The 15,508-nt window shown below is 40.4% G+C and overlaps 1 protein-coding gene and 1 long non-coding RNA gene across 7 annotated transcripts in view; one reads left to right on the top strand and one right to left on the bottom strand.

Annotated features, from left to right (window-relative positions):
- Positions 1-15,508, top strand: part of oxr1a (oxidation resistance 1a) — a 164,638-nt gene that overhangs the window by 106,796 nt on the left and 42,334 nt on the right. The gene's annotated exons all lie outside the window — the stretch shown is intronic.
- LOC136179886 (uncharacterized) lies at positions 22-1,283 on the bottom strand. Its single transcript, XR_010666811.1, has 3 exons — positions 883-1,283; positions 654-703; positions 22-305 (listed from the first exon to the last, which is right to left on the bottom strand). It is a non-coding gene; the product is annotated as an uncharacterized lncRNA (long non-coding RNA).

Below are 15,508 nucleotides of genomic sequence, written 5' to 3'. Positions count from 1 at the left end.
CTTCTTGACCAACAACAGCTAAGACAACAACAAAGCTAACAGACGAGCTCAGCCGGTCTCGTCTGAGATAAATGGCCTTCAAACTTATTTAATATTAAACACTTAAAAGCCAATAAGCATAGCAAGATACGTATGAGATTCCATTTCAATTTATTCAATCACACACTTGTCAAACAGTCTGGCATTTTGGGCTGCTGTTTTCAAGAGTTAATAACTGAAGAGAAGAAGTCCATCGAGAGAGGACAGGAAACGCTCAGGGGACGAGTCCTCCATGTTGTTGATGGATCTGAATCTGAGAGCATCTTCTATAATAATGTAAAAGAAAAACAATCACAGAGTTAAATGTAAAGTATAATGAATTATACTGTGATGTTTATGCCTCAGACCTGAAATCAGATCTGTCCTCTTCAGCTTCTAAAGTTTACTTTAAAGACAGGAGAACTATTAAAGAGGAAAAACAAAATATATAATAAGACATGATGAATTCAATAATATGATCAGCTTTATGAATTTATGTTTTAAGACAAAAGTGTTCCTGCCACTTTCTATTGAAGATTATTTTAAACTGTCATCACATGGGCCAGCCTGATAAATTAAACTAATGTTAAATATTCTCATATAATCAGACAGCCAATTTGTGTGCTGAACCTCACCGGAGCTGGAATCAGAGTCTGGACTGCTGTTTCCTTTGAGCACTGATTTCCTTGAAGACAGAAAGAAGAACAATTTAAACATGAACTTCTTGCAGAACCATAGAGGCTGTTAAAATCTTCTGCTAGTCTTCCTTACATTTTAGGAAGGATTATAAATTGTTACGAAAATTACTTTGATGCCGATAGCGGTTACAATAACACGGTCCAATCATATGAGAGATCATTTTACCTTTGAGTCCTATGTGAAGGCGTTCTCTTCAGAATCAGCACTGCAAAGACAAGATGATGGTGTCCACCTTCACAAGCTGCTGCTTCAGTCTGGCTGCATCATGGTCACCTACAGGAACACCACAGAAATGCAATCAAAGTACTTCACTTTATTTATCAGAGGATGTACTGTATGCAAAGTAAAACAAAATTAGCTATAATTCCTCAAAAAGATTTGAGACTGCTTTGTTATGTGAGAGCACAGATTGTTTCTTTTCCCTTCTCTCTGTTTGCCTGTACATGACCTTGTAGTGCTGTAAAAGATGCTACAGTAAATCCTGGATCAGCTGTGTGGATGGTGTGACTGTGTGGTAAAGCTTTGTTAAAGTTGTCACGCAAAGTGCAGTGTGGTGGCAAACTGTACACATTAGTAATGATGCAGGCCAGATTACAATTATTTGGCTTTGTTTTTGCCCTCGATACTTTTTTGAGACTTTACCAGACGTATTTATTTTTGCTGTAAAATAACTGTACAGTCAATGAACCGCATCTATGAGCGGATTTTATATTACGATTCTTGGTTTTAAATACAATTTCAATCACAATAACGACATAACAATATCAAGAAACATAGCATGTCAGTTATTGGGTTTGCTCATTTAATAAAATAAAATAAAAAGATTAATCATGCCGGATAAGTAACCTAGCTTTACAACATTTCAGCTAACCTTAGACTGCTTATGTGTTAGCTAGCTAGATAACAACTTTAACCAACCAATGACACATAAATCACTTTTTTTACTTACCGAAAGAACTGCAAATATCCCTTAGCTCCCACAAGTCGGTTAGAACAGTTTACTGCAGAACAACTCATTTTGCCAGCTCAAAAAAGACGAAAAAACTGAACGGAAAAATTCAATGGCGTCTCGGCTTTCCTTCACTACGTAACTTTTGCTATTCACAAAGAGAGCTACGCAAGATCTGCGGCTGTCAATCATCGTCAAATGTGACGTAAAATCCCGTTTTTCAACCTCAAATAACTTATTTAAAACAAACTTCACAGAAAAATGAGCACTTGAACACAATGTAGGGTGATAATAACTAATGATCACAGCAGAGTTTATGTTTGGAAAAAAATTATGTGACGAGTATTTTAGCTTTACAGTTTGACCCACATCCCGTCTGTTATCATTGAGGAGGCGGGGTTTATGACCTATACTGCAGCCAGTCAGTAGGGGGAGCTCTAAAAATAAAAGCTTCACTAGACCGGGGACCTTGTCCCGTCCATTATTTTTACAGTCTATGGTCCAAACACAATGAATAAAGGTCCCGATCTCAACATTACACTTCATGCACAGTTCAGATTTATTATGATCCATTCTATGTCTAAGTTGGGGACTAATCTGTAGGCGGTGTAGAAACCTAAATTGATTTTCTTTTAACCTGTTGCTAACTGAAATATTGTTTGCTAATTTCCATATTTGTAACCAGGCAGCATCATCAATGTCCATGTTCAGGTCCCTATTCCAATTAGTGGCCAGTGAAGCTGGTTTGCCTTTTTCATATTTCGAAAGGGCTTTATACCCAAGCCCCAGTATGCCCTTTTTCCTTCCACCAATAAGAGTTTTCATCTTCTTTGGTTCACAAGCAAACAAGAGACCTCTCAGGGGCTGATTAACCTGAAAAGATTCTAAATCAAGCCATACAGAGTCACTGTCATTTCTAATCCATTCAGAAATGTAGCCCAACTGTGAAGCTAATTGAGCCTGACATCAGGCACTGAAAGGCCCCACCTTTCCTGAAGCTTCATGAGTCTAGCTAGGCTCATACGAGGTTTCTTCCCGCTCCAAACTAAAGTACTAAACCAGCCATTTATTTTTTTAATTACTCGTTTTGAAAGGAGGATTGGAAGCATTTGAAACACATACAGAAGCTTAGGCAGAATATTCATTTTAAGTAACGAGATCCTTCCAAACATAGATAGTGACAATATAATTATACAAACAACTATTAAAGCCTGGCAGGATATAAGAAAATTAGAGGGACTAAAGGGACAACTGTCCTCTTTCTGGCCTGTCTGGGGCAACATACACTTCTCTCCTGGTACCACTGACAAGGGCTTTGAGATGTGGGACAGTAAAGGGATTGTTACCATAGGACATTTATATGAAAGGAAAACACTACTTTCATTTGACCATTTATGAAAGAGATATAACATACCCCGAACAGAATTTTTTAGGTACCTTCAGATACGAAGCTTATTAAATAGCAGGAAAGACAGAGGTATTTCTCATCAACCCTCTCCACTGGAGAGATTAGTCTCTACTGGTAGGGAATTCCATCTCTCAAGATTATCATGTATATGTTTCAATAAGGGTGTGAAATTAGCTTTGTATAACTGATGAAGCAAGGGAGTTATCACTATTCCCAGATATGTTAAACCCTGCGGTGACCTCTTGAATGGGCAAGATAAGGGGGCGGGGGCATCACGATGTTTACCTAAAGGAAGAGCCTCTGACTTCGAGAAATGTATTTTATAGCCTGAGAATTCGCTAAAGCAACTAATCAGATCCAACACTGCCGGTATTGATACATCCGGATTTGTAAGTAACAAAAGCACATCGTCAGCATACAAGGAGATCTTGTGAGTTTTATTATTAAATGATCTTTATTGGTTTTTCAAGCAATCAAAGGAAAAAACACACATTGACATCAAACAATATTCAAACAGTCAACACAACAACAATATTCAAACAGTCACCACCCCCCCCCCCCCCCCCTTAGAGAAGGGAATGTTGTAAAATTCTTAACAAAATCCCTGATCTGAAGGTACCGAAAGAAATGAGACTGTGGAATACCAAAACCTCTCACTATCTGAGCGAAAGACATGAAAATATTATCTTTGAACAGATCTGACACCTTGCTCAAGACCTTTCTAGACCATTGCAGGAATGCTGCATCTAGTATTGATGGTTTAAAAGTGGATTATTGGTGAGTGGCATGCAGGAAAGGGCTTGCTTTAACCCTAAGTGGATCCTACACTGTGACCATATCTTTGAAGAGCCTTTAATGACAGGGTTACCTGCCCCTTTAAAATTGATAGGCAATGGGGAGCAGACTAAAGAGCCCAAGTTTGTTGGGTCATTGAGGCTTCATTCCATGTTCACCCACTCCGGACTACCATGATCCTCTGGCACTGAAATCCAATGAGCTATTTTGTGTAGATTAGCTGCTCAGTAGTATAACATAACATTGGAAAGACCAAACCCCCCCTCCTCCCTCCGACGCTGAAGAAAGATCCTTTTCACTCTGGGGGTAGTTTTATTCCACAAAAAGGAATTTATATATTTATCCAACTCCTTAAAAAAAGCTTTTGATATAAAAATCGGTATCGTTTGAAACAAGAATAAAAATATAGGCAAAACTGACATTTTTACGGAGTTTATTCTCCCTGCTAGAGAGATAGGGAAGGAGCACCATCGTCGGAGGTCTACTTTAGCTCTATCAAGGGCAGGTTTAAAATTATATTTAAAGAGGTCCCCGTATTTTCTGGTAACCGTTACTCCAAGATACGTAAAGTTGTCACAGCTCACTTTAAATGGGTATACCGAATGTCATTGATTTTGCTAGTTCATTAATAGGAAAGAGCAGGCTTTTAGCAGGATTAACCTTATATCCCGATATTTCCCCAAACTCTGCTATAATGCTGATAACACTTGGGATAGAGACATTAGGATCCGACAGATACAGTACAAGGTCATCTGCGTACAACGCTAATTTCTGTGCCCTCTCCCCCCTTGTAATGCCATACACTTGTTCAGCACTTCTTATTGCGGCCGCCAGGGGCTCCATGGCAAGGTCAAACAGAAGAGGTGAGAGCGGGCACCCTTGTGCCCCTGTTTAAGCGGAAATATTGGGATAACATGCTACTGGTGCGGACCGCTGCCTTGGGGGACGTGTATAACAATCTTATCCATGAGCAAAAGGAGGCACCAAATTCAAACTTCTCCAATACTTTGAATAGGTATTCATATTCTGTTCTGTCAAAAGCTTTATGAGCATCGAGGGTAATCAAGACTTCAGCTATATCTGATGCTTTTGTAGAGTAGATGATATTATGTAGGCGACGTAGATTACCTTAGAGCTGTCGACCCGAGATAAATCCAGATTGATCTGGGTGTACAATCTTTTGCATGACTGTGTCCAATCTCGGCGCTAGCATTTCAGCTAAAATCTTATTGTCAATCGCTAATAGACTTATCGGTCTGTAGCTTTCGCATTTCAACGGATCCTTCCCTTTTTTTGGAATAACTGAGATGGTTGCCTCTGTCATTGTGGGAGGCAGTGAACCTCTTAGTAGCGCCTCTGTAAATACCTCCCGTAGCAGTGGTGAGAGCTTTGCAGTGAACTTTTTATAGAACTCGATGGGAAACCCATCGGGCCCGGAGCTTTACTGCTTTTAATCTTACTAATTGCCCTTTGTATTTCATAAATTGAGATAGCTTTATCTAGAGCCTCCCTATCCTCGACTCCTACATTTGGTAGAGTGACTTTGTCCAGAAACTGTTGTATTTTATCTCTATTTGTGGCTTCAGATGTATATAGGTGCTTATAAAAAGATTCAAACTGCTCATTAATCTCACGTTGGCCAGTTGTTACGTTACCATCCGCTGTCTCAATCTCTGAAATATATGCTGTCGCTTCTGCCTGTCTTAACTGGTGAGAAAGTAACCTGTGTGCCCTCTCTCCAGATTCGTAGCATTTAAATCTGGATTTTAAGTAGAGTTCTTCTGCCTTGCCCGTAGACAAATTATCAAATTCCGTTTGCCACCTGACCCTCTCTTTATGCAGATGTAGGGTAGGTGAAGCTGCATGTTTTTTATCTATTTTGTTAATTAAAGTAGTTAGCTCTTCAAGCGTTGTGCCTTTCTTTTGTTTATATTTGCTGTACATGCTATTATCTGTCCTCTGAGGTATGCCTTCATTGTCTCCCATAGATTACCCCTACTGGTGTATCATTAGTTTCCAAAAATAAATCTATCTGGTTGGATAGAAATGAAACAAACTCCTCGTCAGAAAGCAAAAGGGTGTTCATCCTCCACAAACGTCTAGAAGGAACATTATCCGGGAAGCAAAGTGACAAAACCACCGCACTATGGTCTGAGATTACTATTTCCCCGACATCCCAAGAATTAACTAGGGGCATGAGTCTCTTATCTAAGAGGAAGAAGTCAATCCTCGAGTAAGATTGGTGCGCAGATGAGAAAAACGTGTAAAATCTGGAGGTGGGTTTTTAAAAAAAAAAATGTATTGAGTTTTTAACTTGAACAGCACAAATCGCTGCATGATGTACAGAATACAAAATGTAAAGCCACCCATCCCTACCCAAACCCTCTTACCTCCCCGATCCATCACCCAAAACCACCCTCAGTCCCACCCCATCGCAATGCTTTTAACAACAATGATAGCATAATGCATGTCTACACATATACATACATTTATCCACATACAATTAGTTAACATAAATAATCCAGGCATTTGCAGCTGCTCCTATTAAACCCCATAATCATCAACAGTGCTATGTGTGATTCCAATTCGTTATCCCAGTAACAGTAGTGAAATAGGCTATGAATGGAAACCACATTTTACTGAACTCAGCCTTTTTCCCCCTCATGGTGCATTTAATCTTCTCTAGTTTTAGAATGAACATGACTTCCTTCATCCACCTGGCATGGGAGGGAGGCTTAGGATCTTTCCAATGAAACAGTATCAGAAGACGTGCTAGCAAGCAGGTGAAGGCGATAACATGACAAAGATTTCCTGACCAAATAGCATTTTCTGGTTTTACACTAAAAATGGCAGAAAAAGAGGAATGTGGCTCAACTGATACATTGTAGGTCTCGCTTAAAGATTTAAAAATGGTCTCCCAAAAAACATGCAAAGAAGGGCATAGCCAAAACATATGAGTCCCTTAGCTGCAAATATCGAAAGAAGTTTATTCGTGATAATTTATATTTTATCACTAGCTGGTCAAAGAATGCAAATACTCCATCCAAAAAGAGGTCTTTAATATACTGTATTCCATTCCCATGCCAGGCACGGAAGGCCATGTCCATTAAAGCAGGCGTAAAAAGATGATTACACACTATAGGGGCCATTATTGAAGGGCTTTGTAAGCCAGTGAGCTAGCACTAGCCTCGTTGGTCTTTTTCTTGCTCATTTCCCCCTGTCCACGTATCAAAAGTGCCTTTAGGCTTATTACTGGTGTGTGCTACTTAAATAAGCACTTATTTTGTCAACTGGCATTAGCGAAAGTTTGATTAAGTCGGTAAATACAGCAGTTCAGGTGAGGAGCTCAGCAAGGACGCGTCTCCAAATGTTTCGCCGGAACCGGAAGTCCCTATCTTGTGAGTTTTACCGCCAACTGAAACCCGAGATAGTAGGGCTGTGTCTAATAGCCTCCGCCAGAGGCTCGACGGCAATTGCAAACAATAGAGGGGACAAGGGGCAGCCCTGTCTTGTACCCTGGCTTAGGCGGAAATAAGATGACCTCTTACCATATCACTCACAGAGGCCAATATTAGCCTTATTCTTAAAAAGGGAAAACCTGATGATGACTGTGGATCCTACAGACCTATAAGCCTATTAAATACTGATCTTAAATTGCTTTCCAAGATTCTTGCTCTGCGTTTAGGAACAGTCCTGCCTACAGTTATAGATAGTGACCAAACAGGATTTATAATTGGCAGAAACTCTTGCAATGAGGAGGCTTCTCAATATAATTCAACTTTCCCAATCTGACAAATTAGACTGTGTAGTTGTTAGTCTGGACGCAGAGAAAGCGTTTGATTGGGTTGAGTGGACCTATCTCTTTTCCACTCTTGAGAGACTTGACCTAGGCGACACATTTATTAGCTGGGTGAAGTTGCTATATAAAAACCCATTAGCTGCTGTCCTAACAAATGGAAGGAAACCGTTCCTCAAGGAGTCATGAAACATTTTCAACAAAGGTTGTATTAATAAAGATTTAAATTCTTTATAGAATTCACACCCCAGCCCATCAGGACCTGGGGCTTTGCCTGAGTTCATAGAACTCAAAGCCCCCTCAACTTCCTGCTCCGTTATCGGTTTATTAAGTGTTTTCTTTTGTAAGTCTGTGAATTTCCAACTCAAATTGGAGAAAAAAAGCTCAGTGAACTTCTGAGTAGACACGGGTTGCTCACTTTTATATAACTTGCTATAGTATTGTTCAAACGACTTGTTAATTTTGTCTGCGTCTGTTTTCCTTTTACCGTCAGCACCCTTAATGGCTGAAATGCATTGAGAGTCTGATTTTTTATTTACTAATCTAGCCAAATATTTACTTGGTTTGTTGCCAAATTCATATAACTTTTGATTAGCAAATCTGATGCACTGTTCAGCTTTATGGGTTAGTAAGGAGTTCAATGAGGCCTTGACAGCTAACACTGTTTTCAAATTAGTCTCAGAGGCACTTTTCACAAATTATTTTTCTGCTTCTGACAATTTAATTTCCAACTCCCTCTGACGTTCAAGTGCTTTCCGTTGTTTACTTTTCACATATGAAATTATTAAGCCTCTTGAATATGACTTACTCGTTCCCTAGAGAGTTGAAGGAGAGATATCAGGTGTATTATTGATTGTATAAAATATCCTAAATTCAGAGGCAAAATAAGAAATGAAGTAGGGTCACTGAGCAAGGAGGAGTCAAATCTCCACAACTTGGTAGGAGGGCTACTCCCCTCATGAAGGAGTTGAAGGAAAATGGGGCTATGAACTGAGATTAAGATATTTCCAATAGAGCAAGAGGTAATTTGATTTAATTTTATAAAAAATAATCTATCCTTGAGCTGCTCCTATGTACATTTGAGAAAAAGGAGAATTATTTCTCTCCCAGATGTGTGATCCTCCATACATCAAGATATCCCAGCTCCTCACACAACTCTATTACTGCCCTTGCCCTTTTGGAGGGAGGTCGTAGGTCAGCTGGAAGTTTGTCTATTTGAGGGTCTAGAAGACAGTTAAAGTCCCCTCCTATTATTGACTGTTCACATTGTACCTCTGCAAACTCAGTAAATGCCTCAGTGATCAACTCTGTTGGATGATTAGGAAGGTAATACATATTCATTATAGAAATAGGCTGACCATATAACAGCCCTTTTAAAATAATATATCGTCCTCCTTTATCTTGAATGCATTTCTCTACCTTGAACGTCAGAGATTTGTGGATCAATATATGCACACCCCTACTATTTGAGGTCTAGGACGAGAAAAAAACCTGTCCCACCCATTCTCGTTTTAGTTTAATATGTTCTTTATCCTTGAGGTGAGTTTCCTGCAATAGTGCAATTTTAACCTGTTCCCTTTTCAAAAATGTTAATATCTTTTTCCTTTTTATTGGGTGATTTACTCCCCGCACATTCCAGGAACAGAACTTAGTGTCAACTCCTGCCATCTGTACAGTTTAGTTTACATATTGTATTATACTTTGTGTTGGTGCTGTCTCTGTCACTTGCAACTTCATCCATTATCATAGATGTGAAAATAGCTTCTCCATAAATAATATTTTGTTACATCTGATGTAATTTCGATGCGGAGTGAAACCATGGCCGTACCCAAGTAGGAACTATAAACAACTAGCTTTACTAGATCCTGAAAATGTAAAACCAAAACAAACAAAACACTTACCAATAAACCTACAGAGTATTTCTGAGGTTGGAGGACCCTTGATTTTCCCAAAGAAGCAAGCATACCGGTTAAGATCCGGCATTACCAAGTAAAAATAAAAATGAAAAATTATTCAAACTTAATAAAAAAAACAGATAGGCATAAAGGATAATAAACCCAACAAAAGTGGAATCAGCCGCCTTCAGTTAAGTGACTCCCTGTCACTAGCTTAAGTATTTTCAAAAATACGAAAGGAGTAAAAGTGGATAGTAAAATATAACATATAACAACCCTTGAACACTGGTTGAAAAACTATGCAAGATGATAGTGGGCATTTAAGTTATGTGTGGTTGAGACCTCAAAATAATGTTTATAGCAATATCAGAGCCATCTAAAACAGGCAGAGCCCAGATATAGGCCAAATTATACCGATCCGTTTGTGCAGGTAACAAAAAATAAAAATCTCACCGCAGACTAGTAGACCGTCACATCCCGACGATTAAAGGTGACAAAAGAGACTAGCAGAAGAGAGTCATTCTAAATTATAAATAAAACGAGTATAGCTGCTACAGGTTAATGATTAACCATGAAGATAGGAAAAAGGAAAAGCTTCCAAACAAACATTAAGTATGCAGAAAAAACCCACATGGATCCAAGTGTCGGATGATGCACATTGATAGCCTAAATTGACCCAAAAGAGGACATGGAAAACATGGGATGCCTGTTTTAAGATAAAATAAATGTACTTTCTCTCATGAAACAATAAGGAGAGCAGACAACACAGTAGGCTAACACTGAAGACTGCATATAAACAAGTCTGACCACACACAATTCAGTTCGCCATTAATAATAATGATCACCGCATCGGAGCACCTCTACGACCGCTCCAGAGAGTCACTATATGCAGAAGCTTCACCGGGAGTGTGAAAAGTTTTGGTGGTGTCGTTAACCGTGATCCTGAGTAAAGCTGGGTACAGCATGGCATAGCGGGCTCCTGGTATACTCTGCAGCTTCTTCTTGACATCCACAAATCCCTGTCTCCGTTTAATTGTCTCTGCCACAAAGTCCTGAAAGAAAAATATTTTGGATCCTTCGCAAAGAACCTCTTTTTTACGTCAGGCAGCTTCCATGACTTTCTGACGGTCAACAAAGTTGTGGAACCTGACGATCTTAGGCCGGGGCAGCCTCGATATGGCGGGGCCAGGTATACGGTGGGCCCGTTCTAACTTGACCCGGTCGGCTTTAGTTTCCATGTCAAGAATCCGGGGGATCCACTCCATAAAATTCACCACGTCACTGCCCTCCAGTTTCTCTCTTATTCCAAGGATCCGCAGATTTTTCCCGCGGCCCCCGGTTTTCTGAATCCTGCAGGCGCTCTGTCAGCTCGTTAACTGATTTAGTCAGGCCCGCGATGTGCTTTTCTGTCTCGGAAGATGTGTTCTCCACCCCCAGTATTCTGCCCTCCACTTCTCCGACCCGGTCATTAATTTCTTTCAGATGCTGAGATATATTGGAGTTAATACTGTCCAGCATACAACATAGTGATATTAGCCGTTAATACCTCCATAGCCCTGGCAATGGCTGGGTCTAATTCAGGGGCGTCGCCATCTTGGCATGACTGAGACTTTTCAGCGGTGGGATTCTTTTTAGGTAGTTTCGGAGGCATTTTGTCGGTAGAACTGCCCCTGAAGCACTCTAAAGACATTACCCGGAGTTGTTACTCCGCAACACTTGAATTTGGCTGTTAGAATAATAATATAAAGTTATGAAATATTAAGCTAAGCCGGAGCTCCAGCAAAACGTAGCTACTCGGTTGCTTGCATCACCGGAAGTCCTCAGGTTACTTTTTAATAACATTTTAAATTAAAGGGATACTTCACAAATCTTTGTATTTCTAAGTCTGAAAAGGAGCTTCCAGTGATGCAAAATGACATTTTTTGCATCACTGGAAGTTGTTGCGGTTAGCGGGGTGAAACTACAATGCTAGTCCCTCATATTTTCGACCACTGAAGCTACAGACCAATCACAGATTAGTGGGTGGGAACTCACTCCCAGAATCGAAACTTAAAGTCTGCCATATTGCTTGGAAGCTATGCTAACAGGCTCTATGGAGAAAGCTGATAATGGCGAAAAAATATAAACATAGCGGTGAGACAGCTGCTGCTGCACTGCCGGAGCTGCTGCTGGCTGGCGGGGCTGGCGCTGGCTGGCGCTAGCCGGCGGAGCCGACTTTCTTATTGGGAATCTTTTAAAATTTTTGAGAATATGCAATCAGCAGCGACATTAAGGGGATGTTCCATCAGGTCTGGCTCCTTCCTGAAGATCATCCGCTCCTCAGATTTGTGCAAATCTGCAAGCAAGCAATGTGAGCAAGGATCACCCAGAAGTCTATCTGGTCTTGTGGCTAGCATTACCATTTGGGACAACTTGTAGTACATGCTGTGCAGTGTTTGCCTTGCAAAAGCATGTGACAGATCACAGTTTGCCCGGTGAGGATAGACATGCTTCAGTGGAGTGCTTCTTTTATGTAGAAAGCTTGTTGCACAGCTTACTCACTATAAAAGAAACTAAAAATTTGGGGTGCTGGTGGCACAGTGGTTAGAGCGCGCTCCCCATGTATGGAGGCTGTGGTCCTCCAAGCGGGCGGCCCGGGTTCGAATCCGACCTGTGGCTCCTTTCCCGCATGTCATTCCCTACTCTCTTTCTTCCTGATTTCCGACTCTATCCACTGAACTATCTCTCCAATAAAGGCACAAAATGGCCAAAAATAAATCTTTAACAAAAGAAACTAAAACTTTGGCTGACAAGCTACAACATCTTACGGCTGTGGGCGGATTTGATTTGCATCAGCGGGCCAGCAATCACTCAGAAGTTATCAGTGACCTACCTCCAGAATGCACATCAGTAGTAAACTGTGGCGTACTCAGAGTTGTAATGACCCTCAAGAGCTCACTCTCGGACTGATATGGCATTGCCTCTCAGATAGTCTGGGTTACAAGCCAGCCCAAACGATGACAGGCACCCACCATGCATGTTATACTGTATAGCGAGTCCTTGCCAGCCAGTTCGACCCTCTGGGGTTTTTCAGTCCATCAGTGACATGGGCAAAGATTCTGTTTCAAAAGCTCTGGACAAAGAAGCATGAGCATGATGATAGAGATTTGCCTGAAGATATGTTTCAGGCCTCGACTGCTTGGGAGGATGAACTCCAACAGCTCTCAGAAATGTATTTTTCACGGTGCTACACAAGAGCCGCTATGGATTCTTCCAACTGTAAGAGAAGTATCCACATTTCACTGATGCCTCAGAGAGGGCATATGGTGCAGTGGGTTATCGCCACACTGAAGATGAAAAAGGCCAAGTACAGATAGCCTTTCTGGAAGCAAGATCTTGTGTAGCTGCAAAATATGTATGAATGGGATTAGGTAGCATCCTCTGCCATCACTGTGGGAAATTGGAATATGACGTTTTATTCCTAATAAGACTACAAAGTTGCTATGAGAGCAGTCCATTTACCATATGTTTGCAGTTACACATTGCTACACATTTGACTTGCGTGGTTGACCTTTTGCATGTACAGTTTTAATGCTATTTTTGTATTTTGTTAAATCTTTTTATTTGGAAAAAGAAATAATTAACCATAGAGGTATCTACATTGACCTGTCATATATAATGATTGTTGTAAAATATTTTAAATGGATGACAATGACTAAACTAGGTCCATCAGCAACTATCTGTACTAAGGTTTGAACACAGGCCATCTCCTTCTTGAACATTATGGTGGTTGTTCTTGAACTACCCTCTTGGGGATCAGAATAGTCTACCTGTACAATCCAGCTTCTTTAAAATTTGTGGGTTTATTTGTAAGTATGCAGTTTTTTGTTTTTTTAAATACCTTAACCAAATCACTTATTGTTAAATTTAATAATAAAGTAAGGTGCGTATGTATAGCTGTCATATCGAAATTAATATGGTTTCAACATACCGTATTTTCCGCACTATAAGGCGCACCGGATTATAAGGCGCACCTTCAATGAATGGCCTATTTTAGAACTGTTTTCATATATAGGGCGCACCGGATTATAAGGCGCATAGAATAGAACGTGTTTACAACTGAACAAGGCTGGGAGATATTGTAAATATATAAATATAAATACGTATAAAACGTAACGTATAAAACTACAAAAACAAAAGTACATAAGACGTTTTCCCCAAATAATAAATTATTTCTTTGACGTTTCTCTTAACTCTCAAAACGTAGTTTTATACGTAGTGCATTCACAATAACTCAACGTTGTTCAAACGTTAATGTGCATATTCACAATATCTCCCAGCCTTGTTCAGTTGTAAACACGTAAAAGAAACACAGTCTGATACCGCTAATTCAAACGTTAGTGCAGGGGTGCCCAAACAGTCGATCGCGATCGACAGGTAGATCGCTGACTGATTCTCAGTCGATCGCGAGATGTTTTGTCAATATAAAATACAATTGTAAAATAGAAAAGTGAGCCCAAGTATACTTCCGACCTGTGTGTATTTAATTTTTCATTTATTCATGAAATTGCTGCGTGCATGAGAGAGCGAGTGAGGGAGCGAGAGAGAGAGCGCGCGCAAGAGAGAGTGCAGGCATGCGCAAGGACGTGCAGGTAAAACCGGGGAGGTAAATGTTTTACCAAAAAGTCATATATAGAAACTATGCCAAGAGTATTAAGCGCATTTGATGAAGCTGCAGCTACTTTTCTCTGCTCCTCTCTGCTGTCATGACTGTGAGCATCGTGGGGCACGAGACACACCAACAAACAGCGCAAACGCGCGCGCACACACACACACACACACACACACACACACACACACACACACACACACACACACACACACACACACACACTTGCACTGGAGCCAGCCACCACGCGAACCTTTTTACTTTTTACTTTTAGTGCTACAGCACACAGTTGATCCGTGATCCGTACGGACCGAGGTGGGAACACACGTGACCCGGTCAAACGGTCGGTTGGACTTTACTCCGTTCACTCTCACCGTGTCTGCAGCTAATTTAACAAAAGCAAAATCATCTCACAGCAGCCTGCTGTAGTCTGTAGTCTGCATTATTTTTTACAGAACTCTCATTTATTATTTTCTGTTTGTTGTGTGAGTATTAAATGCGTTGGTAGGCTGTTGGTAAAGGCTATGGCTCACTATGTGGACTGGTAGATCTCGGCAGACTGGTAACTTTAAAAGTAGATCTTGGTTCAAAAAAGGTTGGGCACCCCTGCGTTAGTGCATAACTCAACATTGTTCAGTTACGTATAACACGTAAAGCTCACTTTTTCAGTTCATTCCCCGTCCACGAATCCCTCGAATTCTTCTTCTTCAGTGTCCGAATTGAACAGTTGGGCGAGTACGGCATCCAACATGCCCGGCTCCCTCTCGTCATTATCCGAGTCAGTGTCGCTGAGCGCCGTGTACAACCAGTATGGATCAACCAATTAACCAATTGATCCATATATAAGGCGCTCCGGATTATAAGGCGCACTGTCGTTTTTTGAGAAAATTAAAGGCTTTTAAGTGCGCCTTATAGTGCGGAAAATACGGTACATGTATTTTTAAAAGATTTTATGATTTTAGAAAATGTTTCATTAAAACTTCTAATAAATAAACAATGTTTTTAATCTTAATCATTTTTAAACAGTGTTACATACCTTGATGTTTTGTTTTCAAAACATTTAACTTGTCACACAACCAAGATTGGGGAAGTGCTATTGGGGGCCTCTGGTGTGCCCACACTTTCAATACATTTTTCTGGATCTAGACAATAAATCTTCTTGACGTCAAGCTGTTTTGTAGCTACACATAGTCAGAGCAGGCAGTCAGGCTTTGTTTTACTTCAATGAAATTGTACAACGTTGCTTATTTGTTGTTTGCTGTTTTGAACTGTTCAAACCCTGTCTCAACCCTGTGAACAT

The sequence above is a fragment of the Labrus bergylta genome, chromosome 8 (genome assembly GCF_963930695.1).
Source record: "Labrus bergylta chromosome 8, fLabBer1.1, whole genome shotgun sequence".
NCBI classification, from domain to species: Eukaryota; Metazoa; Chordata; class Actinopteri; order Labriformes; family Labridae; genus Labrus; species Labrus bergylta.
This window is presented reverse-complemented; position numbering and strand designations above follow the sequence as displayed.